At 40.1% G+C, this 26,025-nt stretch overlaps 1 non-coding gene across 1 annotated transcript; it reads right to left on the bottom strand.

Annotated features, from left to right (window-relative positions):
* Positions 1–21,956: 21,956 nt before the first annotated feature.
* On the bottom strand, positions 21,957–22,062 carry LOC141625696 (small nucleolar RNA R71). The gene has a single exon (XR_012535463.1). It is a non-coding gene; the product is annotated as a small nucleolar RNA R71 (small nucleolar RNA).
* Between the last annotated feature and the right edge of the window lie 3,963 nt (positions 22,063–26,025).

Here is a 26,025-nt window from a genome sequence, read left to right as displayed (position 1 = left end):
GATAGTGATGTGAGCATCAATGAGGAAGAAGCTGGAATTGTGGATGGTTCTAATAAAGAAGATGCAACTACTGTTGATAATCCAAGGGAAATGCATCCTTTTGATAAAACTATTGATGGTTGTAATGAAGAAGATGGAGAAAAATACTTTGATAGGTCATATAAAAATGGCAGAATGTATGTGACACAAAGATGGGGTGAGATTACACTTGAGCCATGGTTGCTGTTTATGTCAAAAGAGGACTGGTTGTCAGTATTTTCAGATTATTGCATCCAACAAGGGTTTAGTGTTGTTGTTTCAAAGTCTGATAAAGCAAGGTATACTGCCGAGTGCAGTAGTGAGAAATGTACATGGAAGATTCATTGCTCAAGGCTGCCTGATAAGATGACATGGGCAATTAAGAAAATTGAGGGAGAGCATGAAAAGTGTTTTTTTCTAAAGAAGAATCCTATGGCAACAACAAGCTGGATGGTTAAGAAGTTAGAGTCAGAACTGAAAGGACAACCTAATATGCCAGTCAAATCCATGGCAGGTAGGTTAATGACAACTTATGGAATTGAGGTTTGTACTAGAACATTGTACAAAGTGAGAGTTGTTGCTACTGAACTTATATATGGAGCACCTGAAAAGAGTTACAACATGTTACCAGCTTATGCAGAAATGATCAAAGCAACCAATCCACGATCTTGGGCACTCACTACCTGGCATTCACCTAATAATGATAATGCGTTTCACTTTAAAGGAATGTTTGCCACATTTAGCGCTTGGGTCAGGGGGTTTCTAAGAGGTTGTCGGCCCATTATTGGTGTTGATGGGTGTCACCTAAAGGGAAGGTATAAGGGGATGTTACTATCTGCCATGAGTTTAGATAGCAACAACAATCTGTATTGTGTGGCTTATGCAATTGTAGGAAAAGAAAAGACTGAAACATGGGCTTATTTTTTTAGGAATTTGAGATTTGCATTCCAACAACATGGGTGTAGGAAATGGAACTGGACATTCATCAGTGATAGAATGAAGGGTGTTGAGAAAGCATTGGAAAAAGAGTTTCCACAAGCTACAAGGAGGATTTGTGCTCAGCACTTGTACGCAAACTTCAAAGAAAAATGGCCTGGGCCTTTGTACCATAACTTGTTCCGGTCTGCAGCCGGTGCCACATCTCATTTTGTATATAACAAGATGTTGGACAAGATAGGGAGGATGTCACCAGCCGCGGTAGAGTATTTGTTAAATGTACCACAACAATGGTCTAAACACCAATTTGATCCTGAAGTGGCTTGTGACCATAATACTTCAAACTTTGTGGAATCATTTAATGCTCTGATGAATGAACTGAGAGAAAAACCAGTAATGGAATTAATGGAAGGCATTAGAACATACTATATGGAAGCGTATGCTGAAAGGGCAGCATTGAGTGAGAAGGTGGAATTGAATGGTCCAACACCTATGCTTTGGGTCGTGTTGAAGCCAATTGTGCAGACTCTAGGATTTACAATGTGATAAGAGGAGGTGGTGGTGAATTTGAGGTGCATGAAGGGTACACAAAATTCCCTGTTAACTTATTGAGTGGTACTTGTTCGTGTGGAGAATGGCAGGTCACGGGAATTCCCTGTAAACATGCTTGTAGAGCCATATATGCAAATAAGGAGGAACCAGTCCATTATTTGCATGGTTATTACACAGGTCAGTGTTATAGGCTTACTTATGCAGACCATATGCACCCATTAACTGACAAGGACCAATGGCCAACATTTCAATTTCCTGAAATTTTACCACCAGTGCAAGAGAGGGGAGTAGGTAGACCAACAAGACAAAGAAAAAGAAAGCCAGGTGATCCAAATAAAAGGAAGGGCAAGAGATCAACTACCATTACTTGTTCAATATGCAAAGCATCAAGTCATAATTCAAGGTCCTGTCAAGGTGGTCCGACAGCAAAACAGAAGAAGGTTGCTGCTACTGCTGAAAATATTCAGAATCAAAGAGGAAGAAATGGAAGTACAGGTAATGGAGCTGCTGCTCCTACAGGTGGAGCTGGTCGTAAGAGAGTCAGATCTGATGGAGCTTCATCAAGTCATCCTTAGATTCTGGTATGTTACAGTTACCAATTAAGTATGTTTTAGTTTAAGTAAGTCAGTCCATATTTTGCAAAGTAAGGTCATATTTTGGAATTTGTCAGTTGTTGGAGCCATGTTTTGGGGCTGAAAAACAGTCAGTTGGTGGGTATATTTTGGATGCCATGTTTTAGGGCTGCATTTTGGACAATCAGATCATAATGTAAACAAGTGCTTATAAAGAAGCTATATTTTGGTATACATAAATCCATCTTTTCTAATGGAAATTATGCATTTTATTACAGTATCTTCATTTCTTATTGCATTGTCTTTATTTATTAAAAAAAACATATAGTAGAAACATGTACATTAAGAATGCAACTTTAAAGCTAAAATGAAGGAATTTAGAGAACTCTTCAATTATCTTGTGTTGCTCCTTCATCTTTGTCTTCATATCTTGTGCCATTTTCTCCAATTGTTGGTTTAAAGCCTGTTGAACTTCATCTACTGCGTTACCTTGGTTTACTACTTCAATTTTTACTTGGCACCATTGGAACCATCCACAAGAATCACATTTGTGGTATAGCTTGAATGGGTTTGCTGCAGTAGCTCCGGATGACCTTATTTGAGATCTTGTATTGCATCTAGGACAAGCTTTGTTTTCCACTTGAATTCCGTTGGAAGATAAACTTGTATAAGACATACCAAGTTTTTTTGATTTTAATTTGTTAGTGTATCTTTGGTGTGTTTACTGACTAGGGGTATAAATACTCAATTTATCAACACAAAACAAGGTTCTAACGGCTAGTTCATTAATATAGTTGTTGGATATTTTGTAACAATAAGGGTACCATGTGCCAAACAGAAGACTTTAAGGGTACCATGTGCAAACAATTTTATATTCCAGCCATAAACATCAACTAACTTTCACACGTCAGCAACATTTAACAGCAGTTATGTATTTGGTTACGCTGTGCAAAAAAATTAAAAGTCATGGGTACAATGTGCATAAACATAAAAACTTGGGTACCATGTGAAAAATGGAATTGTTTGAGGGTACCACGTGAATTTTCCGTAATAATAATAATAATAATAATAATAATAATAATAATAATAATAATAATAATAATAATAATAATAATAAAAATAATAATAATAATAATTATAATAATAATAATAATAATAATAATAGTAACAAATTTCAGGAGCTTGCACAAACTGATACAGGGCAACAAGTGGAGGCTTATAAGGAAACTGAGGGGACAGTGGAGGAAGAGCCTGATCCTGGAGGGGGTCAGGTTGTCCAAACTCAATGAATGTGCAAGCCTGGAACATCAGGGGACTAAATGACCCTCTGAAACAGCAGGAGGTCTTGGACCTTATGCTGAAGAATAAAGTGGAGGTTGCTGGAATAATTGAGACTCGTGTTAGGGAAGATGCAATAAATATGGTCTGGAAAGCCAAGCTTTCTGGATTTAAGCTCATTACCAATAATAAATTTCACACTAATGGGCGTATTTGGGTTCTTTGGTCTTCTACTAGAGTTAGTATTGAGGTTTGTGGGATTTCTGCTCAGCACATTCATTGCAAAGTGCTGCACCACTTAACTCAACAAACTTTTGAGATTACCTTTGTGTATAGTTTAATTTGGGGTCACAGAGAAGACAACTGTGGGAGGACTTGTACACGGTTTCTCAGACAGTCTCTTTCCCTTGGATATGTCTAGGGGATTTTAATGTTACCCTTACTGCTGAGGAGAGACTTGGGAGTGACCAGTTGCATTATGGAGATATGGAGGAGTTTAGGGATTGTTTTGGAGATTTGTGGACTGTCTGATCTCCCTACCACTGGATTCTCCTATACCTGGTCCAATAGACAGGGGGTCAGCTAAACTGGGCAAAATTGGACAGGATCCTTGGCCATTCTAACTGGCTAAATATAATTAATTCTACGGCATGTTTCTTACCTACTGGAGTGTCTGATCACTCCCCTATATGGGTACAGGTTCAGAATGAGACAAAGGTGAGAAGGAATGCTTTTAAATACCTTGAGAGTTGGTCTAAGTCCATAAACTTTTACCCTTGTGTGCAAAAGTGCTGAGATAGCCACTTTAAAGGGGGCAAGATTAGCATCCTCTTCCAAAAGCTTAGGCAGCTTAAGAATGGGTTGAAGGAGGTTCATAAAAAGGAGTATAGTGGGATTAGTGATAGGGTGAAAGCTGTTAAGGAGGAGCTTCTGTCTTGCCAAGTCCAGGCTGGGGTGGATTGGTTGAATTCTCAGCTAGCTGATAAGATCAATGCTCTGACCCATACTTATGTGGCCCTGAGGACTACTGAGATGAGTATCCTTAAGCAGCGTGCTAAGGTGATGCATACTAATTTGGCAGACACCAACTCAAGATACTTTTATGCTAAAATTGCTGAGAGAAAACCTAGGAATACTATTGGAGTTATTAAGGATGCTGGGGGCAACATTTGTACTGAGCAGAAGCAGATTGCTGAAGCATTCATCAGCTTTTATAAAGATCTTCTTGGGTCCACTGCTGATGTCCAACCTCTTCCTTATGGGTTGTTTGTTAATGGGACATTATCTGAAGCCCACCAACACTTCCTTGATAAGACTTTTAATGATAAGGAGATGATGGATGCCTTAAGAACAATTGGTAGGCACAAAAGCCCTGGGGTGGATGGTTACAGCTTTGGTTTCTTTATTGATGCTTGGCAGGTTGTTGGGATTGATTTTAAGGAAGCTGTGGCTGAATTTTTTACTACTTGTAAGCTCCCAAAAGCTGCTAACTCAACTTTGGTTGTGCTGGTGCCCAAGTGTGAGACCCCTGCATCTGTCACTGAGTATAGGCCTCTTTCTTGTTGTACCACCTTCTACAAAGTCATTAGTAAAATGCTTGCCAATAGGATAAAAGAGGCGCTTCCTGAGCTGATTGGTTGGGAACAGGCGGCTTTTGTTAAGGATAGGGATTTGTTTGATAATTCTATCATGGCTCATGAACTAACTGCAAAATATAGCAGAGCTAGACTCACTCCTAGATGTCTTATAAAGGTGGACATTAGGAAAGCCTTTGACTCTGTGAACTGGGAATTTCTCAAGCATAGTCTGGTGTTTTATGGGTTTCCTAGTAGGTTTGTGAGATGGATACTTGCTTGCATTACTACCCCCTACTTTTCACTTGCTATTAATGGTGGGGTGGAGGGTTACTTTAAAGGGCAGAGGGGACTTAGGCAGGGGGATCCCTTCTCTCCCTATCTGTTTGTCCTCTCTATGGAAATCCTCTCTAGATTGTTTAGGGGGTTGCCTTCTTCCCCTGGTTTTTCCTACTACCCTAAGTGTGTGAAGTTGCATCTCACTCACTTAGTGTTTGATGATGACCTCCTTGTCTTTACCAGGGGTGACCTCCCATCTGTAAAAGCTGTGGCTGCTTGTCTGGATCTGTTTGCTAGTTTATCTGGGGTCACAGCTAACCCCATGAAGACTTGCATGTACTTTGGTGGTGTTTCTAGGGAGCTTAGGGACCTGATCATGGCCAACACTGGTTTCAGTGAAGGTGATTTCCCATTTAGGTACCTTGACCTCCCTCTTTCTACTTCTAGGTTTACTGAGAGTATGTTCCTGCCCATGTTGACTAGGATTCGTGAAAAAGCTATGCATTGGGCCAATCATAATCTCAGCTACTCTGATAAATTCTGTGATCTTTGGTATCCAAAACTTTTGGGGAGTAAGCATCCTTCTCTCTAAGGGGATTGTAAAGAAGATTTGCAGGGATTTTTACTGGGGGATTGCTGAGGGTAAGAGAAGAATGGTGTTCCAAGGGTGGCAGGGTCTTTGCAAACCCAAGAGGGAAGGTGGTTTGGATATAAAGGAGGTTTTGAGTTGGAACAAGTGTCAACTGATGAGGTGGGTGTGGAAATTTCTGTATAAACCAGGTTGTTTATGGGCCTCTTGGTTTAGGCACTATGTGATGAAGGGGGGTAATATATGGCAAGCAACCTGCACCATATCCTACTCTTGGTTCTGGAAGTCCTTAATTCAGGTAAATGACTACTTGGTTAACTTTGTTGGATCTGCAAATAGGGCTGAGGAGCTGCTGGCTAGCTGCTCTCACTCTGGAAAACTGGATGTTGGATGCCTTTATGAACTGATGAGGACCAAAGCTGCAGTGGTGGTTTGGGGTAGAATAATACATGACCCAGCAGTCATTCCTAAGCAAGCTGTTGTTGGGGCCATGGCTTGTCTCAATAAGCTTCCTACTGTGGACAACCTGCAAAAGCGAGGTATGAGTTTGGCTAATCGTTGTACTCTGTGTGAGGCTGCAGAGGAAGATGTAAAACACCTCTTCTTTGAATGTACTTACTCAAAGCAGGTCTGGGATGAGGTTATTAGTAGGATGGGTAACTTGGGAATGCCTTCTAAATTGGGTCAGCTAGTGAGTTGGGTGAAGATCAGAAATAGAGGAAATGCTGCAGAAAAAGTGAAGAGACGAGTGGCTTTTGTATGTGCTCTCTACACCATTTGGAGGGAACGGAACAAACGTATTTTTAGGGGTCAGAGTACTTCTGCCTCTACACTTAGCTCCCGTATTTGTTACACAATTTCAACAAGATTGTGTTACTGTAAGTTTGGACTGTAGTAGGTGATCCTTGGACTGTATTTTGGGAAAATGTGGCTTCTATGGCTTACCTTTGTAGGATGCTTGTGGTCTAGTGGGTCTTGCTTTGTACTTGCTATTTATCAATGAGAAGATCCCTTGCAATTTCTGCAAAAAAAAAAAATAATAATAATAATAAATAATAATAATAATAATAATAATAATAATAATAATAATAATAATAATAATAATAATAATAATAATAATAATAATAATAATAATAATAATAATAATAATAATAATAATAATAGAAAATTCTATATTATCAAAAAAGAAAAATCACATCTAACCTCTATGATGTGACCATTATTTGAGCATATTTAGTCCCCTAAGTGAGCCTATTTTGCATACTATTATAACATTCCATAGCCGTTTTATCCGTCAAATGCTTTCTATTTTGCTTTCCTAGTGCATCTCTTGTATTTTGTAGGAAAGAAGAGAATAAGGCGGAAATTCCTGTCTTTCGTGCAAGTTTAGAGGCTATTTGGCGATATTTGATGAGCTAAGATTTAAAGAGAAAACAAGAACCAAAGACAAAATCCCACAAGAATAAAATGGAAGTGAAGGGAAGGGAAGAATGGAAGAGAAAACGAGAACTGCACTCCAACCCGTGCGGCTTCGCTAGAAGCCGGCCATCCCCAAACTACAGAAGACGTGCGTCTTCACCCAAATCCGCCCGTCTTCCCCTGCTACAATCCGGCCGTCCCGTTCCTAAGACGCACGGATTCCAGCCCAGCGCAAATCCGTTTCTTCAAGCTTCAAAGAAAGATGCCCTTCCTCCGAAAAATACCGGCGTCTCCCTTCTCTAAACTAAAAAGTGTAATTACTAATTTAGCTTTAGTTAACCTAATGAATCTCTACTATAAATACCCCATTTGTAGTAATCAAAAGGACACATCTTTTTAGCTAGAACAAATCCTTCTTTAGATTAGATTAGGAGTAGATTAGCATAGATTACTCTTTAATCCTTCCACAAATCTCACATTAATCTCTCCTTAATTATTGTTCAAGTTTATTATTCAAGTTTGTTATTTTGGGTAATTGAAGATTATTGGGTTATTATTGGAGGATTGACAACCCTTCATCAATCAATCAAGTTTCTTCTATTATTCTTTGCTTTATTATTTGGATCATCTTAAATTTGGTATAATTCCTTTACTCTTTAATCTTTATTGTTCATTTCTTCATTCTATTATCATGTTTATACTTGTTGTGATGATTGCCACCAATAATGACATGTTTCCCATGATAATGAGTGAGTAGTTACCTAGCTAGGATTAGTGGGTAATTAAGGGAAACCAACATGGGATTGATTCATGCTTAATCTAATATGTTCACATGATTAAATTGCTTGCTTGTTGTGATGTCAACTTTATGCACATGTTATGTTTGATGAAATGCCAAGCCTATGAATCCTTGCATTTACAACCATCTCTTATCTTTTCAATGAGACTTGTAAGATATAAACCAACTCGAGTCTTGTTAGACCATGCATAGAAGTTGAATAGGGGGAAAGTAAGTCGACTTGTAGGTGTTGTACAATCTAATCGATTCGGCTCCGGGACCCAACTCTTCCTATGAACCGTAAGAGATAAACCAACTCGGTTCCTCCATAACATTAATTGCTTGCTTAATTTTGTAAACATGTTTGTATGATCAACACCATGAATCCCCTATGACCCCATGATATCCTAGCACTTTTAATCATTTGTTTACACCTTTCCTTTTATTGCTTGCTTTACTTTATTGCTTTTATTAGTCTAGAACATAACTACAAACCCCATCAATTGTGACACTAGCATAAATTGAGATAGATAGACTTAGAACCCAAAGCACACCGTCCCATGGATCGACCTCGACTTACCGCTAACTAGTTGTTTGTTGAGTATTATAAATGTGTTTGATTGGATGTGACCCGACGACATCGCAGACCACATCAAAATGGCGCCGTTGCCGGGGATGGTGCTATGTGATTAAGTTCTTACTTGTTTGTCTATTTTGATTTTGCTTTCACCTTGAGGAACTTGTTCCTTAAGGATTGTTCTTACCATTTTTGTGTAGTTTCAATTCTTGTAGTTGTTTACTTGTCTTAGCTATGATGGCTCAAAACTTGACTTATGGAGTATATGTTGGATCTTTTGAGTATGACTATGGGTATGGGGAGTTTGAGGAGCAAGTCAACACAAACCTACCTTACAACTCATACAATGGAAATCCTAGCTACTACCCAAATTTTCCAAACAAACACCTACCCAATACCCACTTCATAATGAGTTTCAATTGCCACAATACAACCACTTTCACGCTTACCCACAACAAGAAAATGAGCCCATTCAAAATGTGATCTTCCAAATGATGGGAGATCAACAAAACTTCTTCAAACAAATGCTAGAAGAGAGCCAAAAAAGGGACAATGTCCTTCAAGGCATTGTTACCCAAGGTGAGGAGTTGGAGATTAGAATTGCCCAAATAAAAGCAACCCAAGAAACCACCCAACCAACCACTCCCCACCAACCCTTGAGCATTGACCATAAATGTGAATTTGAGGTAATGACCTTTGATGAAGAAGATGAGAAGTGGGAAGAGCCAATCTTCTTGAGCTCTTGTGAATATGAAAGTGTGGTATTTGATGATGAAGACATGATGTTGAGTAAGCCAAATACTCTTAGCCTTTGTGAGTATGAGGGTGTGACTTTTGATGTGAACATTGAGGTGTTGGATAAAGAGTCGATGAGGAGGAATGAAGCCCCCATATATGATTCATATGGAGATAGCGATGATGACAAGCCTATGGAAGAAGCTTATGCGGGATATGTGTCTTGCAATGAAGAAGAGGAATGGAGTTGTGAGATTGCCTTACTTGAGGAGCCCATCCTTGAGAAGTTTGAGGTATGCTTCCATGAAGAAGATGAATTCATTTTCCCCATTTCCCATGAAGACTACTTTGCCCCCACCATGGAGCCAATGATTGTTGGAGAGGATATTGTGGACCTTCTTCAAAAGGTCAAGGCATCATACAAAGGGTACTTGGTGGAAAAACTCAAAGAGAAACTTGCACGTGAAGCTACTTGTGGAAATTTGGTACCCACAATGTCCACTTCCAAGGAACTCGGTCATCAAGGTCATAAGGATTCTCCTTCTACTCATGAAGGATTGATAAATTCAAATGCTATCATCATCACCGAAAGTGAAAGAGAAGGTGGTAAGTTGAAGTCTCCGGACGAAAATAAACCATACTTCATACCTAGTGATGAAAGGAATCATGGGCTAATTGGTTTGAAACATCGTGAATATCCAAGTGCCAAGAAGAGGAAGAAAACAACAATGAATGACAAATTCCTTTGGCCGAGCTTCGTCTTGAAGTTAAGCAAACCATACTTATGCTTATTTGGAGCTTGTTCACAAGCTTTTGATCTCCTTCTAAGAGCCTTGAGCTCTATGGATAAGAATTCCTACAATTTGAACTAGTTTGGTGGAGTCCTATCTCGAACCACCATTTGTAAGATATTTCTTGGACCCTTTACTTTGTATAATATTGTACATTATTGCATTTGCATTTGATTTCTTGCATGAGAGTGGTGAGGGAGAGCGTCATCTTACATTTTTATTGAGCAAATTTCAGAACAAGATAAGGAGGAATAACATATCGGTGAAAGGGTATGACATTGCAAGGAAAAGAAAGAAAAAGAAGAAAGGGAGCTGAAGATGCCCGTCCCGAGGCCTGGACGCCCGTCCAGGACCCACGTCAGAAGACTGGATGACGTTGTCTCAGAAGACGGGCGGGTTCAACCCAAGACGCCCGTCCTGAGAAAAGATGCCCATATGCTTCACGGAATGCCCATCCCGTATGTCATCCAAAACAAATTTTTGAGCTGCCAGGAAATCCGAGCGGATTTCTGAAAACCCGTCCGTCCCAACCGAGACGCATGTCCCAAGTCTGAAGATGCCCATCTTTTTCCTGCTCTCAACTTGGAAAAATCCCTGCATTAGAATCCGCCCGGATTCGGAGGAAGACGCCCGTCTTCTAAAAACACGAGACGCCCGTCCCGCAGCAAATCCGCCCGGATTGTCCTACTTTTCTCGGATAAACCCGATAGGGCCCACCCTTATCCGCCCGGATTCCCCCTTCTTCTATAAAATCACCCCCTTTCTCCCTCATTTCCTCACCTTATCAAACCCTAAAACACTCATCCCTTTCCTCAACAACACTCCCCTCACTCCAAAAGCCAAAAAAAAAAAAACCCCCCATTTCCTCAAATCCAAAATGATGAACCTCAAAGGCAAGGCCAAGAAGTTGGTTGAATCTACCGGAAGAAAGCGCAAGGGATCATCCTCCTCAACTCCGCAAGAGATAGTGCCACAAAGGAACTTCCGTCCCTTAATGAGAGGAGGGATCGAACAACTTGAATACTTCCAAGAGGTGCTTTTTGAATCCGATGACCACCGCAAGAACTTTGTCAAATTGCTAGGTAAGAACTACGAACCCACTCAATTCATAGATACTAGGGTGTTGGAGACCCTTAAGATAAGGTAGCCTACCGAGATGTTCTTTAATGGCCTTGGGATTGGAAAACTTTTCCATGCCCATGAGGAGACGTACCTTAGTCTCACCCTTGAATTTTTGAGTAGCCTTCGCATTGTGACGAATACCCGTACAACCGTGGGCATGGAGTTTAGGTTGTGCAACCTAGACCATCATCTTTCCCTTCATGAATTTGCCTACATTTTCGGTCTTGAAGTACCCACCAACTATACCGATAAACCCGATAATTTTGATGTGGACCTACTTTGGAGGGCTATTTCCGGGAGGAATTTTACCGGTTTAAAGCAATACTACACTTTCGCCATCCAACATCCGGTGATTCGAATCACCGAGCGCTTTGTAGCCGGTACAATCAATGGGAGGTACGAACAAGATAGGTGTACTCTCATTGACCTAACTTTTCTTGAGTCCTATTTGAATGTTCGGGGGACGAGGCGCTACAATTTCAATACGCCCCTTGAGATACTTACTAGGTTCAATGACTTTGCTCAAGGAACCACTCAACTCAAGACCTTCGTAATGGGAGGTCTAATTACTATTTTGGCCAACTATCTTTGCCCCGGGTTCAACGCCCGGGGGACCTATACTCCTCTTGAGGGGAGGACTTTGATTGATGAGCACACCATCTTCACTCATCACCGGTGGTGCAATTATACTCAAGACGGGAGTGTAGAGTGGTACACCAAAGGATGCACTCCAATCATCCTAGAAGGTTGGAAGATATCGGGCATTGACCCAAGATTGAGCCCATACTCGCCTCCACCAAGCTACCTCCTTGATATCTAAATTCTAGACAATCCCCCTCAAAGGGAAGAACCGCACCGCCAAATACCTCGTGGGGGACCGGCAAGACCTATTCGCCCACCTTCCTATGTGCCTATCCCACCATACCCTATCCCTCATACGAAATTTGAGCCGGAAATGCCCAACACCCCGGGTATTAATGATTTGATGGCACTCATGAATAGAGTGGACCTCGGGGTACATGAAGGGAGGGTCGACAACTACTTGGCCCTTTATCCGCAATACTATAATATGGCTCAACAAGGGTATATTGACCCCAACGGTCCTAAGCCCTCATGGGCCCAACCGGAGCTCTTGTTCCCTAATCAAGGGAACCAAGCTTGGGATCGCCAAGGTGGAGGGTACTCGGGTCAAGGAGGGGAATTTGACCAAGGAGGGTATTGGGGCCAACCAAGAGGGTATGACCAAAGCCGGGAGCTCTCACCAATATGGCTACCAAGATGAGGAGGATGACGAGTGAAAGAGGCCTACCTCACCACCTCCATTTGTATGATACCCATCTCTCCCTCTCTCTTTTGTATATACATTGCATTTAGTGTAGTTCTCACATGCATTTGTATCATACTTCATTTGCATTAGTTAGTTCATATAGTATAGTTTGCATCATATTATATCTCACATGATTCATGTAGATAGTTGCATATAGACTAGAATTCATGCATAGTCACTAATGACCAATCCTATTCTTTTCTACACTAGATATAGTGTTTAAAACGGTTTGGGGAGGTTTGATCATAGGTGACCATAGTTTACTAGAAATAATGCATCATATAGTATAGTCTAGATTGCATTCATTTGTTATATATGTCATATAGAATTGCATTTCACTAGAGCATGCATTCATTCATACCATATCATTGCATTTGTACTTTATTTCATAAAATCAAAAATCCAAAAACATGTATTTCTTTCTCATTCCTACTCCTACATGTACATTGAGGATAATGTCCAAAATAAAGTGGGGGATGGGAATTTATATTCCAAAAATGCGTAAAAATTGAAAAATCTCGAAAAATCACAAAAATATGTCTTTTAATTTCATAAAAACAAAACCCAAAAAAAACAAATATTGAAAAATTGAAAAAACCCAAAAACAAGTTCATTTACTTTGTAGTGTAGTCATGTATATATTGTTGTATATATTGTGTTTGTTTTATTCTTGTTCACATTGATCGACTACGCCACATCCGAGACATGAGGATATTGAAGACCGCATGGTATGATCTTTCCAATCTCCTTTTTCCTCTTTATGTTAATGACTATGTGGCTTTATTTTGATTGATGCGGTATAGCAATGTGAACTTAGGACTTGCATTTAGTGTATATGTCATATTAGTTGGAAGAATCACTTGCATTAGGATGTATATAATAGTTGCATCATGGCATATAGTTGCATTTAGATAAAATATTTTGAAAAGTGCCTAATTGAGAACTTTGACAAGAGCAACTAAGTGATTATAAATACTTTTTCAACTTAAGACTTTGCCTACTAGAATGGTTGTAAAACACCCTAGATTGTGTCATACTAGTGTCTTTTGACCCATGACCCAAAGCCTAGTCAAGAGTTTGCATGTGAGTCACCTATTCCAACCCCGTGATGCGATGTGGACTTGGTTAACTTGTCTAGGTGACCTTGATTGACCTTGTGGTAAGGCAACCCAAAAATACTTTCTACCAATAAGTTTGAAGTGCTCATTTCAAAGATTTTGTATGTGGAAGTAATTTATTGCTAAGGAAACCTCAAATGTTATGAAATGTTGAGAATTTAGTTGTTTTGATGGAGGCGTACCACTTCGATGTGCTTTGGAGAGGGATCCATTGAATTGGGCCCCCACACGGTTGTGAATTCAACCGCCCAGAGACAGAGTGACTATCACCCCGAAAAGCTATTGTCTAGAGGTTAACCGGTTGCCTAATAAGCGATTGGCGAAAGCAAAGGACACTAGCCCGGAAGGGACCAACCCCATCTCTAATTTTTGAAATGTGAAAGTTGAATGAGGTCAATTTTTGAATACTAGTCATATCCACCCTTGTTTATAACGATTTGAGCATTTCATTCCCAAAAAGCCTTTTTGTCAAGCCACTTTGTCGAGCTTGGGACGATCCATGACCTTTACTTTTGTAGAGAACTCGAGACTTGTCATGTCATATGCTACTAGCATCATGGGGATCATCATTCCATAACCATCCGATCGCTCTTGACGAAAGCATTTGGAAATTGAGGACGAAAGTAGTCTAGTTTAACACCATTTGGAGGTGATTTAGTGCCATCCTCTTAGCCTTAGTAATTTGTTGAACTAGTATTTGTGGAGGATTATATGCTCTTAAATTTGTTCTCTTTTAGTTCCCTCCGCCACTTGATGAGGGAGTGGCTATTCCTTTTGTAGATGCATCCATTACTTGATTTTATGTGCTTTAATGCTTGGATGTGTCGCCATTTTGGCAAGACCCACCTTGCCTTGCAAGAAGGCATCCTACCTCATGGTTGTCTTGTTGTGAGTTGAAGGGGCGGAGTGAGATCCGCTAATTGTCTCATATCGGTTATATTAGTAGGTTAGATTAAATAAAGGTCTAGTTTTTGTCACCTCTTTACTCGGGACGAGTAAAGGTTCGGTTTGGGGATATATGATGTGACCATTATTTGAGCATATTTAGTCCCCTAATTGAGCCTATTTTGCATACTATTATAACATTCCATAGCCGTTTTATCCGTCAAATGCTTTCTATTTTGCTTTCCTAGTGCATCTCTTGTATTTTGTAGGAAAGAAGAGAATAAGGCGGAAATTCCTGTCTTTCGTGCAAGTTTAGAAGCTATTTGGCGATATTTGATGATCTAAGATTTAAAGAGGAAACAAGAACCAAAGACCAAATCCCACAAGAATAAAATGGAAGTGAAGGGAAGGGAAGAATGGAAGAGAAAACGAGAACTGCACTCCAACCCGTGCGGCTTCTCTAGAAGCCGGCCGTCCCCAAACTACAGAAGACGTGCGTCTTCACCCAAATCCGCCCGTCTTCCCCTGCTACAATCCGGCCGTCCCGTTCCTAAGATGCACGGATTCCAGCCCCGCGCAAATCCGTTTCTTCAAGCTTCAAAGAAAGATGCCCTTCCTCCGAAAAATACCGGGGTCTCCCTGCTTTAAAATAAAAAGTGTAATTACTAATTTAGCCTTAGTTAACCTAATGAATCCCTACTATAAATAACCCATTTGTAGTAATCAAAAGGACACATCTTTTTAGCTAGAACAAATCCTTCTTTAGATTAGATTAGGAGTAGATTAGCATAGATTACTCTTTAATCCTTCCACAAATCTCACATTAATCTCTCCTTAATTATTGTTCAAGTTTATTATTCAAGTTTGTTACTTTTGGGTAATTGAAGATTATTGGGTTATTATTGGAGGATTGACAACCCTTCATCAATCAATCAAGTTTCTTCTATTATTCTTTGCTTTATTATTTGGATCATCTTAAGTTTGGTATAATTCCTTTACTCTTTAATCTTTATTGTTCATTTCTTCATTATATTATCATGTTTATACTTGTTGTGATGATTGCCACCAATAATGACATGTTCCCCATGATAATGAGTGAGTAGTTACCTAGCTAGGATTAATGGGTAATTAAGGGAAACCAACATGGGATTGATTCATGCTTAATCTAATATGTTCACATGATTAAATTGCTTGCTTGTTGTGATGTCAACTTTATGCACATATTATGTTTGATGAAATGCCAAGCCTATGAATCCTTGCATTTATAACTTTCTCTTATCTTTTCAATGAGACTTGTAAGATATAAACCAACTCGAGTCTTGTTAGACCATGCATAGAAGTTGAATAGGGGGAAAGTAAGTCGACTTGTAGGTGTTGTACAATCTAATCGATTTGGCTCCGGGACCCAACTCTTCCTATGAACCGTAAGACATAAACCAACTCGGTTCCTCCATAACATTAATTGCTTGCTTAATTTTGTAAACATGTTTGTATGATCAACACCATGAATCCCCTATGACCCCATGATATCCTAGCACTTTTAATCATTTGTTTACACCTTTCCTTTTATTGCTTGCTTTACTTTATTGCTTTTATTAGTCTAGAACATAACTACAAACCCCATCAATTGTGACACTAGCATAAATTGAGATAGATAGACTTAGAACCCAAAGCACACCGTCCCATGGATCGACCTCGACTTACCGCTAACTAGTTGTTTGTTGATTATTATAAATGTGTTTGATTGGATGTGACCCGACTACATCGCAGAACACATCACTCTACTAGAAGCCAACCAAGGTAAATAATTAATAGAATCAAGCAAAACTATATTTCCTTCGTCTCCCTCGCACATTAGAGTACATTGTACTTTAATCTCTTACTCGGTAATTTACAAATTTTGAAAATTTTCAAATGAGATACAGAATTTCTCTTTTTCTTTTTATCAAGGATACTAAATGAGTGAAAAACGAAAATGACATTCGTTTTAATCATATTTATTGTCATATATAAATTGTCAGTAATTTAGGAAATTAATTTATGTTAGGAAGGAGTCTATATAGAATGAGCATTAAATATAGGAAATCAATAATTAAAATAACAATTATTATGAGAGATGCATTTTGTTTACATATTTATATTTTCTGCTTTTCATATTCCACGGAAATTTTTGGAGAAGCTGAAGGTAATTCTTTTTTATTTTTATTTTTGTATACAATTTTCTGGACCTCTGCCAGGGCCAGTACATAGCTTCGTCATTATCTAACATGTGTGTTATTAGTTTTCAATGATGAAAATACGATGAGATATTGACGAGATATTAACATTCTTATGAGATTTTGAGGATAAATTGGTGTTGAATTTCACGTTTAATTAGACTTAAGGGGGTTAATTGCTACATAGATAAGTTAGGGGATTTAATTTCACCATTAGTTAAAGTTAAGGGTTCTAATCGCCACTTTCGCGTAGAAATAAGTATCAATGCAAAAACACATATCTGATTTACTGATAACTATTGCAATCTTAACAAGATCACAAGACCCCATCTAAATAATCCTTACTATACATTGTGTGTCTACATAAAACAAACTTGAGAATTAAAAGGTAAGAAGTAATAGGTAATGACCAGTTTATCAGGACAAATATTCATAATATAAATCATAACCATACATTTGTGGACATGGGACACCCACGCCGCATGCACCCACGCATTGGTTTCGAGGCGGCGACACTTCTCCGACGGAACCTTGGTTTGCCAAAGCACGTCATGGGCCGTTACCGATTTGTGAGCCATTGAAACCGGTGAAAGGTTGAATACGCCTGCATTTGTGGAGTCGCCACCAATTTTTATGGGAAATTGGAACCGTTCGAATACCTCGTGCCATGTCAAGACACAAAGTAGTGACATGAACACTAAAAACTCGTTACCCTTATCATTCTATGTCTAGAATGACTCTCGAAGATGCCAATGGACACGGATGTCCAGAGATAACTGGAGTAAGGAGTGAGAGTACGTATTAGGAAGCTCTTTTATTCGAACACCTAATCCTGCCGTCCTCGATAGCGACATCTACTAATGATTAGGGAAATTGTTCATACTTGATATGTCGTCGATATAATGCATGCAATGCAACAAACATAGATTAATCCTAGCATGTGAGATTAGACTAAGTCGGTTAACACGTCTTTTAGCAAACAATTGGGTCGAAGTAGATGTTAGATTAATTACATGTGAATGCCATATAATAAAATCATATATAATAAATAACGATAAATGAATTACAATAATTAAAATTTCAAGAACTAAAATTACAAAAATTACAAGTCTTTATTTGATCTACGTCAAAAGCACGCTCAAAACGGGATTTCAAAGAGGAAAATAAAAAGAAAATAAAATTAGAATTAAAATATGAAAAATACGTCATATTAGAGGTGATAATACGATTAATAGTCGATTTAAACCATAATTAGAAGCTACGTCAAAGCGAGAAAGAGTTCAGGGACAGAGACCAACCCAGAACAGGCGTATCATCTGCTGCGTCCTCTGGGAGAGACGCAGCACTTTCTGCGTCTGTTGTTGATCTGGGCTCTGTCTGTGAAGTCAGAACCGCAAGATTGTTATCGTTCATTGGTAAATTTAAGATTGATTATTGATATTAGACTTAAGTTGAAGTGATTTAACAGGTTATATGCATCTGGGCAAGTCATAAACCGAATTAAAAATGAGAAATTACAACGGTTTATATGATTACGATTAACTCGTGTCGGAAATACAAAAGAACAAACTTTAGGTTAAATTAACGAAATTTGGGTAACTAAGACTCGAAATAAAACTATGTATTAAACTAGGATTCCAGAAACTCGACATGAACAAGTCGAAACTCAAAGAATCAATTTGAATTAAAACGGCGAAAACCCGCAAGTATTGAATTACTCGGGATTAAGGACGAATTAAGTGTTAAAATAAGAAAGGAATTATTAAAATATAATTTATGTGCTGGAAATCATAAAAGAGAACGAAAGACGAAAGAAAATAAGAGAAAAGGAAAATTGCAGGAGGTCGAGGAAGAAGAAGAAGAGCAGAAGCAGCAGCAGCCTCAGGAAGAGGCGCAGCAGATGCTGCGACCCTTCGAAGAGGCACAGCTGCTGCTGCGTTTCTTCTCGACGTCTAACCTCCGCTGTTTTATAAAAACGGTTTTAAAGATTGATTTTAAGACAGTTTTTGAACGTGCTTTTGATATAGACCTTACATTAGATGATTACAAAATAAAAGTACAATAAATAAATGGGATTTACACCCTCAGACTTACATGTTTGACGAAACAAGATTGACTAAAGTTATCGTTTTAGTGATTGCTCGACTCGAATATGCTTAGAAAGTGCCCTTGTTAAAGGATTTAATAAATTAATTAGGTTGATTAAAGTGGAGTTGGTCAAATTGGACGGTCTATGCAACGTGACTGGGACTCAGAATGATGTGAGCTTACGTGGTCGATTGATCAAGAACGTAGGCGTCGAAAGCAATAGCGTGGTCTAGAATGCAAAGAAAGAGAAAGAAGGGGTGGAACACTCGCGTGCCAAATATGGAGGCCAAAGGCCTCTATTTATACTAAACCTATGGAGGAGTTTAGGAATGACACGGATACGGAAACAAATCACGGAAATATTCTGGAAAGCGTTGAAAGAGGGTTAGGGAAGAGACGCAGCAGCCACTGCGACCCTTGGAAGAGGCGCAGCACCTGCTGCGTCATTTTCCCAGAGGTTTCCTCCTCAACAAGAAAGATTTCTGCCTTTTTTATGGAATTTCGGTAGATATACACTTCCTTATTCCGTGAAACACAATATGCAGAAGATATTTCCTTAAAAATATTAAATTTAATTAGGAATAAATATCCATAGAATTCTCGAACACTCCGGAATAATCCGACTCGGCATTTAAATGATTTTAGAAAATGAAGCGGTTTTTGACCCGGACCCCAAATGAATTCTAATTACTGTCAAAACGACCGTATCGGCGCGTAGATGACGACCATGTGGTAGACTCGGGTCTTTGAGCTATCACTTGTCGATGAACTTACGAACTATCATAAATCGCTCCGCATATCAAACATGCGGCCCAATCATCACTGGGTGGTTGGCCGGAGGTGCAGAAATGAGGTATCTACAACATTTATCATGACTATTAAAATAATCACACTAACATGAACATCAAAACTTGTGTCAAAACATAATCAATATAAAAATAGACATAATTGATACGTGCAATTTATATAGACTATTTAGCCTTTTATTGCACGCATTTCTATGCTTTTTTGTACCGTTATGTATTGCAAAATGCTCCGAATTGGCTACTTTGTTTCATTTTGTCTAATTTGCATAAATGAACCTGAAAGTAGTGGAACCGCGCCTTATTCGTCCTATTCAGCATGCATTACAGGGAGACGGAAATATTGGAGCAAGAGACGTGCCTCGAGATGTGTGAAGGAGGGTCAAGGAAGCTGACAAAGACGAGTTAGAGGCTGATATGATGGACATCCACTCGATCGAGAGGATTTATGGTTCGATCAAGTGGTTTGGCTGGACAAGTTGTCGATCGAGTGATTCCAAGAGCTCGATCGAAATGGCATTTACGGGAGTTACTCGATTGAGAACTTTGACTGCCCGATCGAGTACAATGGCTGGACAATACCTCGATCGAGTGAACTGAAAGTGCTCGATCGAGAGGTTTGCTGTTTTACACGGGTTGACTTAATCCGTGATAGGTTTAGTTTTGTTAATTATCGCTCCCCTATATAAGGGAGTCGAGATTAGGTTAATAAACACACTTTTTACTACCTCATAAACTTCTGAATCTCTTAATTACCCTTTTCTTTACTGCTTAATCTCTCAACCCTTTGTTTTCTTCTATGGATTGATCTTTACGCCGGATTCTTAAGATGGTAATCATTCTTATACTCTTAATCTTAATACTTTGTTTGCATTAATCTTTTGTTCTTTCATTATTACTCTTGCCTTAGTCGTGTTTATGCTTGATTGTTATCGTTTCATTAGGTCCCTAATTAGCATGCTTGTTGTTATTATTGTTGACACTTCTAAGAACATGAGTTGCTAATTCTCTTTATATTAGGACTAGGGAATCCATGGTAGGATTGTGACGATGTAGCAAATAGACTAGATAATTTAAATGTGAGAATCTATCCCCATAGCAATATAACTGTAACACCAATTTAGTTGAGTGCACGCTTCTAAATTACATTAATCTGGTTAACTTTACTCTTGGATCGGAAGATTGGAATAAATAGACCTGCTATGAACAGTAGACTACCCTAATGAGGACGAAAGTTAAGTTAGTGGAAATCTAGGATAGAAAGTTGACCGGAAGGACCTTTCCCTTATCCATCTCACAATAGATTGTCTAGGCTATTTGCAACAGAGTCGATAGACTACCATGGTGAACCGAAATCCTGGCATACTTTCTCTTATTTGATCAATCTTATCGTATTTTCTCACTTTTATTGCTCTTACTTTATTTCTCTTCCCTTTAAACCTTTAGTAGTTTAGAAATCAAATTAAAAACCCCCATATTGTGACTTAGATAGACGAACCTTTAGACATATATCTTGCCTTCCTGTGGAGAATCGACCCTACTTATCACTAGCTTCCGTTAGTATATTTAGGTTTATTTTTAGTACAAAAACGACAGCATCAAATCTTGGCGCCGTTGCCGGGGAGGCAATAGCCCTATCTGCCTTTTTGTTTCGTTTATTTTTATCCGTCTCAGGGAAGTTTTATTCCTTGAGACAGTTCTCACTTATTTCTTTTAGTGTTGTGTATGCCCAGGTCAAACAGGTCAGAATTAGTCCCAGCTGATCCTGAGGCAGAGAGATCTCTTCGGCATAGACTCCGACTGCAAAGAAAGATTCAAAAGGAAGACATGAGTACTTTCGAACTCGAGCTACAACACTTTCTTTTTGCAGAAGACCCATCTTATGAAGAAGACAATTCTATTTCTGCTACCACGCCAGTAAAGATGCCTAACATTGCGAGTCACTCAGAGCCCACAGCTGCCTCGATTCCCAAAGGTTTCAAGCTCGCGACAGAGGATGGTAACACTTTTGATATCCGTCCATCTTATATAAATTTGGTCGAAAGAAATATGTTTCGAGGTGTGGCGGGTGAAGATCCGCGAAAACATATGGAGGTCTTCACTGACTATTGTTCTGCCATTCCCGCCACTAAGGGAGTAATCCAAGACAAGATAAAGGAAGTCCTGTTTCCTTTTTCATTGACTGACAGAGCCAGGGAGTGGCTCACTGATCTTGATCGCACTGCAGCCGGTATAACCAACTGGGAAACTCTTGCTCTTGCCTTTTATAAAAGGTACTTTCCTCCACAACGTACTAATTAGCTGAGAGGAAATATTACGAGTTTCAAACAGGCACCTGATGAAAATTTTTATGAGGCTTGGTGTCGGTTCAAGAAGTTGGTGAGGTCTCTTCCTCACCATAGATTTAATCAGTGGTTTTTATGCAACCAATTCTACAATGGGTTGTATGATGACCACCGTGCTATACTTGATGCCTCATCTAATGGGAGATTCCAAAAGAATAATGATGAAGATAAGGGATGGGGAGTTATTGAGGAGATGGCAACCCATTGTGCTGAGTTGGGAAACCGAGGGACGGTATTCGGACGGTGCACTCGGTCGACAATGCAGTTGTGGCTCAGATGAAAGCCATGAATGCTCATTCTGATATATTGGAATTGCAAGCTGTTGATGATCAACAGACGGTTCATCTGTTGACTAGTTAAGAAACTGTCACTTGTGAGAGATGTGGGAGCAATGACGGTCACACTGCTGTTGACTGTCTGACAGAAAAGGAACAAGTCCTTGCCTTTCAACAATATAGGCAAGGAGGAGGTTCCTATTACAATAAACAAGGGGCGGTCCATCCTAATTTGAGGTGGACCAGTCAGAATGTTCTTAATCCTACTCCTCCACCACAGCACCAACAACCCTATGTCCCTCCTCATAAAGCTAAACAAGGCTTTGTAAAGCCTCCATCGTTTCCACCGCCGCATCAAGGAGCTTCCTCAAGTGAAGTTAGTGAATTGGGTGAGTTAAAGTCGATGATTCAATCATTGACAAAGCAAATGCAAATGAGTGACCAACAAAAGAAAGCTTCAATTAAGTCACTTAAAACTCAATTTGCTCAGTTGGCCACGAGCCAATCCAAGAGGAAACCGGGTCATTTACCATCTCAATCCGAGAAGAATCCATATGAGACGACAAATTTAATTAACCTACGAAGTGGTCGTTCTTATGAAGGACCAAAATTGTCATCTGTTAAGGACATATTAGACCCGAGGAATGTTATTATTGATGGCGAACAATCCTCTAATGTTGAAAACATGCCTAGCACAAAGAAAATACTCGATCGACCGATTTCTGGTGGTCGATCGAGTAGAAATGCTGCTGATATTACTCGATCGAGAGGTTCTGAGGGTCGATCGAGCAAAGTGGATATTCAAGGAATTGATCGAGAGGTTGAAACCATTCCATCGAGTGAAAATTCTAAAGAAACTGTTCGATCGAGTGGAATTGTGCCTCGATCGAACACTGTTGATATTGAAGAACTCGATCGAGAGGCTGATATTGCTCGATCGAGTGAAAAGTCTTCTGAAAGGCCTCGATCGAGAGGTAAAAAGGTTCGATCGAGCAAAGATGAGTTTGAACCCGTTGAGATATTGGAAGAAAGGAATAAAGGGCTCGACATTACTATCATTGTGCCCTTTCCAAGGCGACTGCAGACCAACAAAGCTAATCAACAGTTCGGGAAATTTGCCGAGCTCCTGAAAAGCCTACATGTTAATGTTCCATTCGCCGAGTTTCTTACTCAGGTACCCTCTTCTATGAAATTCATGAAAGAAAGTTTGACACGTAAGACGCACTTAAATGACCATGAAACGGTAGCTTTAACTGAAGTAGGTACTGCTTTAGTTCAGAATAAGACGCCGCCTAAACAGTCAGACCCGAGTAGCTTCTCAATTCCGTGTCATATAGGAACCCATTTCATTGATAACGCGTTATGCGATCTAGGTGCTAGCGTGAGCGTCTTACCTTTGTCTCTTGCTAGGAGGCTCGGTTTGACCAAATTTAATTGCACTAACATGACCGTTCAGATGGCCGACCATAGCATATCACGGCCACGAGGAGTTATAGAGGACATATCTGTCAAGATCGAGAGATTCTTTATTCCCGTAGACTTTGTAGTTCTTAACATCCCCGAGGACACTCACACCCCTATCATTTTAGGGAGACCATTTTTATTCACTGCTCGGGCAGTGATTGACGTCGAGGGGAAGACACTCACATTTCAGGTTAGGAGATGAAGAATTAATTTTTCATCAGTCTAAATCTCGTAGGGCTCCCATGCAAGCTCAACCTTGCAATGCCCTATCCTTTATTGACTCAGTTATAGACACTCCAGCTGAGAATGTAATCCTTCCGCCTCTGACTGAGAGCAAAAAGGAGGAACATTCTTCTGTTTTCCTTGCTGCAGGTACAGATAGAGTGGATGCTGGAGTCGATAACGGTCAAAGTGCGCTTAAAGTCAATCAAAGTGCTGGGGAAGAAGCCAATGTCGATGGGAATATTAAGAAGAAGAAGGAGAAAATTAGCGCGTATGTGGATGCCAACTATTCTCCTTCCATCATTCCAAATTCAAACTTATGGCGATCGAAGAGGACGATCCGAGATGCTGAAGGGAACTCCTCCAGTCAGAAGCCCTCATGTGGGCTACTGAAGTGTTTTGGGCAGTAAGCGGGGAATGCCCCGTGTAATAACTTGTAAAATTTGAATTTCCGTCGTATTTCTTTATTGCGTTTTTAGAACTTTTAGACATTAGTTTAGTTAGTTTAGAGACAACCGACTATAGACTGCTTATTTTGTGGTTTGGTATTGTCGGGATATGTTTTTGCGTGTTTTGATGCAGGTTTGGGGAAATTATGTCGCATTGGGATGAGCTATCCGAGAAAACAACTCGATCGAGTACTTTTTGTACTCGATCGAGAGGAATGCCCAAGAAAACTGTTCGATCGAGTGGATTCAGTCACTCGATCGATATGCCAAAAAGGAGGATTACTTGATCGAGTGGAATATTGTTCGATCGAGAAGAATGAACGCCAGAGTCCTCGATTGAGTGATTTCAAATCAGTCGATCGAGTGAAAATGCCTATTATACGCAGGAAGTTCCCTTTCTTCCTCTTACTTTCATTCTAACTTTTCGTCTTCTTTATTTAGGCGATATTTTGTGTGAAAATTCCCAATTCCTCCATTATTCCTCCCTTTTTACCAAATCCAACACCCACATTATTTTCCTTGTGCATTTTTCGACATTTGCCCTCACCTTTTCCTCTCTATTGCGTCCTTGCTGCTTGTAATTTTGGGAATTAGGGTTTTTCGGGTTTATCGATTGAAATCCATCTTGTGCTGAAATTTTTGTCGATTTCTTTGCTTATTATCGTGGGTTAATCGTCAAGTAAGTATCCCTTTTCATTCCTTTGTTGTTTATTTGATTATTTTCGACATTGGCACAGACCAGTTTCGAGGAGCGCAAACTCGCTCATGTCCACCTTCCCCCGGCCCGTTTCTTTTTTGCATCTCATTGGTGGGACCATCTTTGGCCATAAAGAACCAAACAATGTGAACAACATTGAGCTGTCTATTCTCGGGGGCCATCTGAACATCGATAGCGAGGGCCCCTTTGTCCTTAACATTGCATATTTGACTGCTCAGTATTTTCATACTGTGGGGCAGAAGACGCCGGGCACCATTGTATGTGGTGGCATAGCCACCTTTCTCGCCCGTTCCATCTTCCCCGACTTCCCTCGTGACTTAGCACACCTAGACACTGATAGGTACCTCGACATCCCTGCCATGTTGTCTATGTTTTGGCTTGCTTCTGACCAGCGGACTTGGAAGATTTATGGTTCCTTGTCCGAGACCTTACCTTGCACCACTCTACCCCGCCGTGTCCTTTTGCCTACTGTTAGGGGTAGGCTACCTCCACCTTTGCCCTTCTACCTCCTTCCACTTGCTCCACCTACCACTACTTCCGTTGCTAAGAAGCGGAAGAGACCTGAGACCGGAGAGGGATCCACACCGTCTACGGGTGGCCAGACTTCCACGACCACTCCTACACCGATCCCTATTCCCACTCCTAAGACTACACAGCCGGTCTACCCGGCTAATTTTGTTCCACCTCCACCTTTGGAGGCGTCCGCGGTCCTAGACCAAGGACGTCGTGACGGTTTGCTTCTTGAACTTCTTACCAGGCAGGCTCGTATGGAGCGGGACATTGCACTTGCTTTGTTCCCTTTATACGAGCATCACATGAGGAGAGGACGTCCTGTCCCTGAGGGCTGGCTACACTCGTCTTTCTACCGGTACCCGGCGGAGGGGTACCCACATCC

The sequence above is a fragment of the Silene latifolia genome, chromosome X, assembly GCF_048544455.1.
Source record: "Silene latifolia isolate original U9 population chromosome X, ASM4854445v1, whole genome shotgun sequence".
NCBI classification, from domain to species: Eukaryota; Viridiplantae; Streptophyta; class Magnoliopsida; order Caryophyllales; family Caryophyllaceae; genus Silene; species Silene latifolia.
The sequence above is the reverse complement of the archived record's forward strand: the minus strand, read 5'-3'. Positions and strand labels throughout refer to the sequence as shown.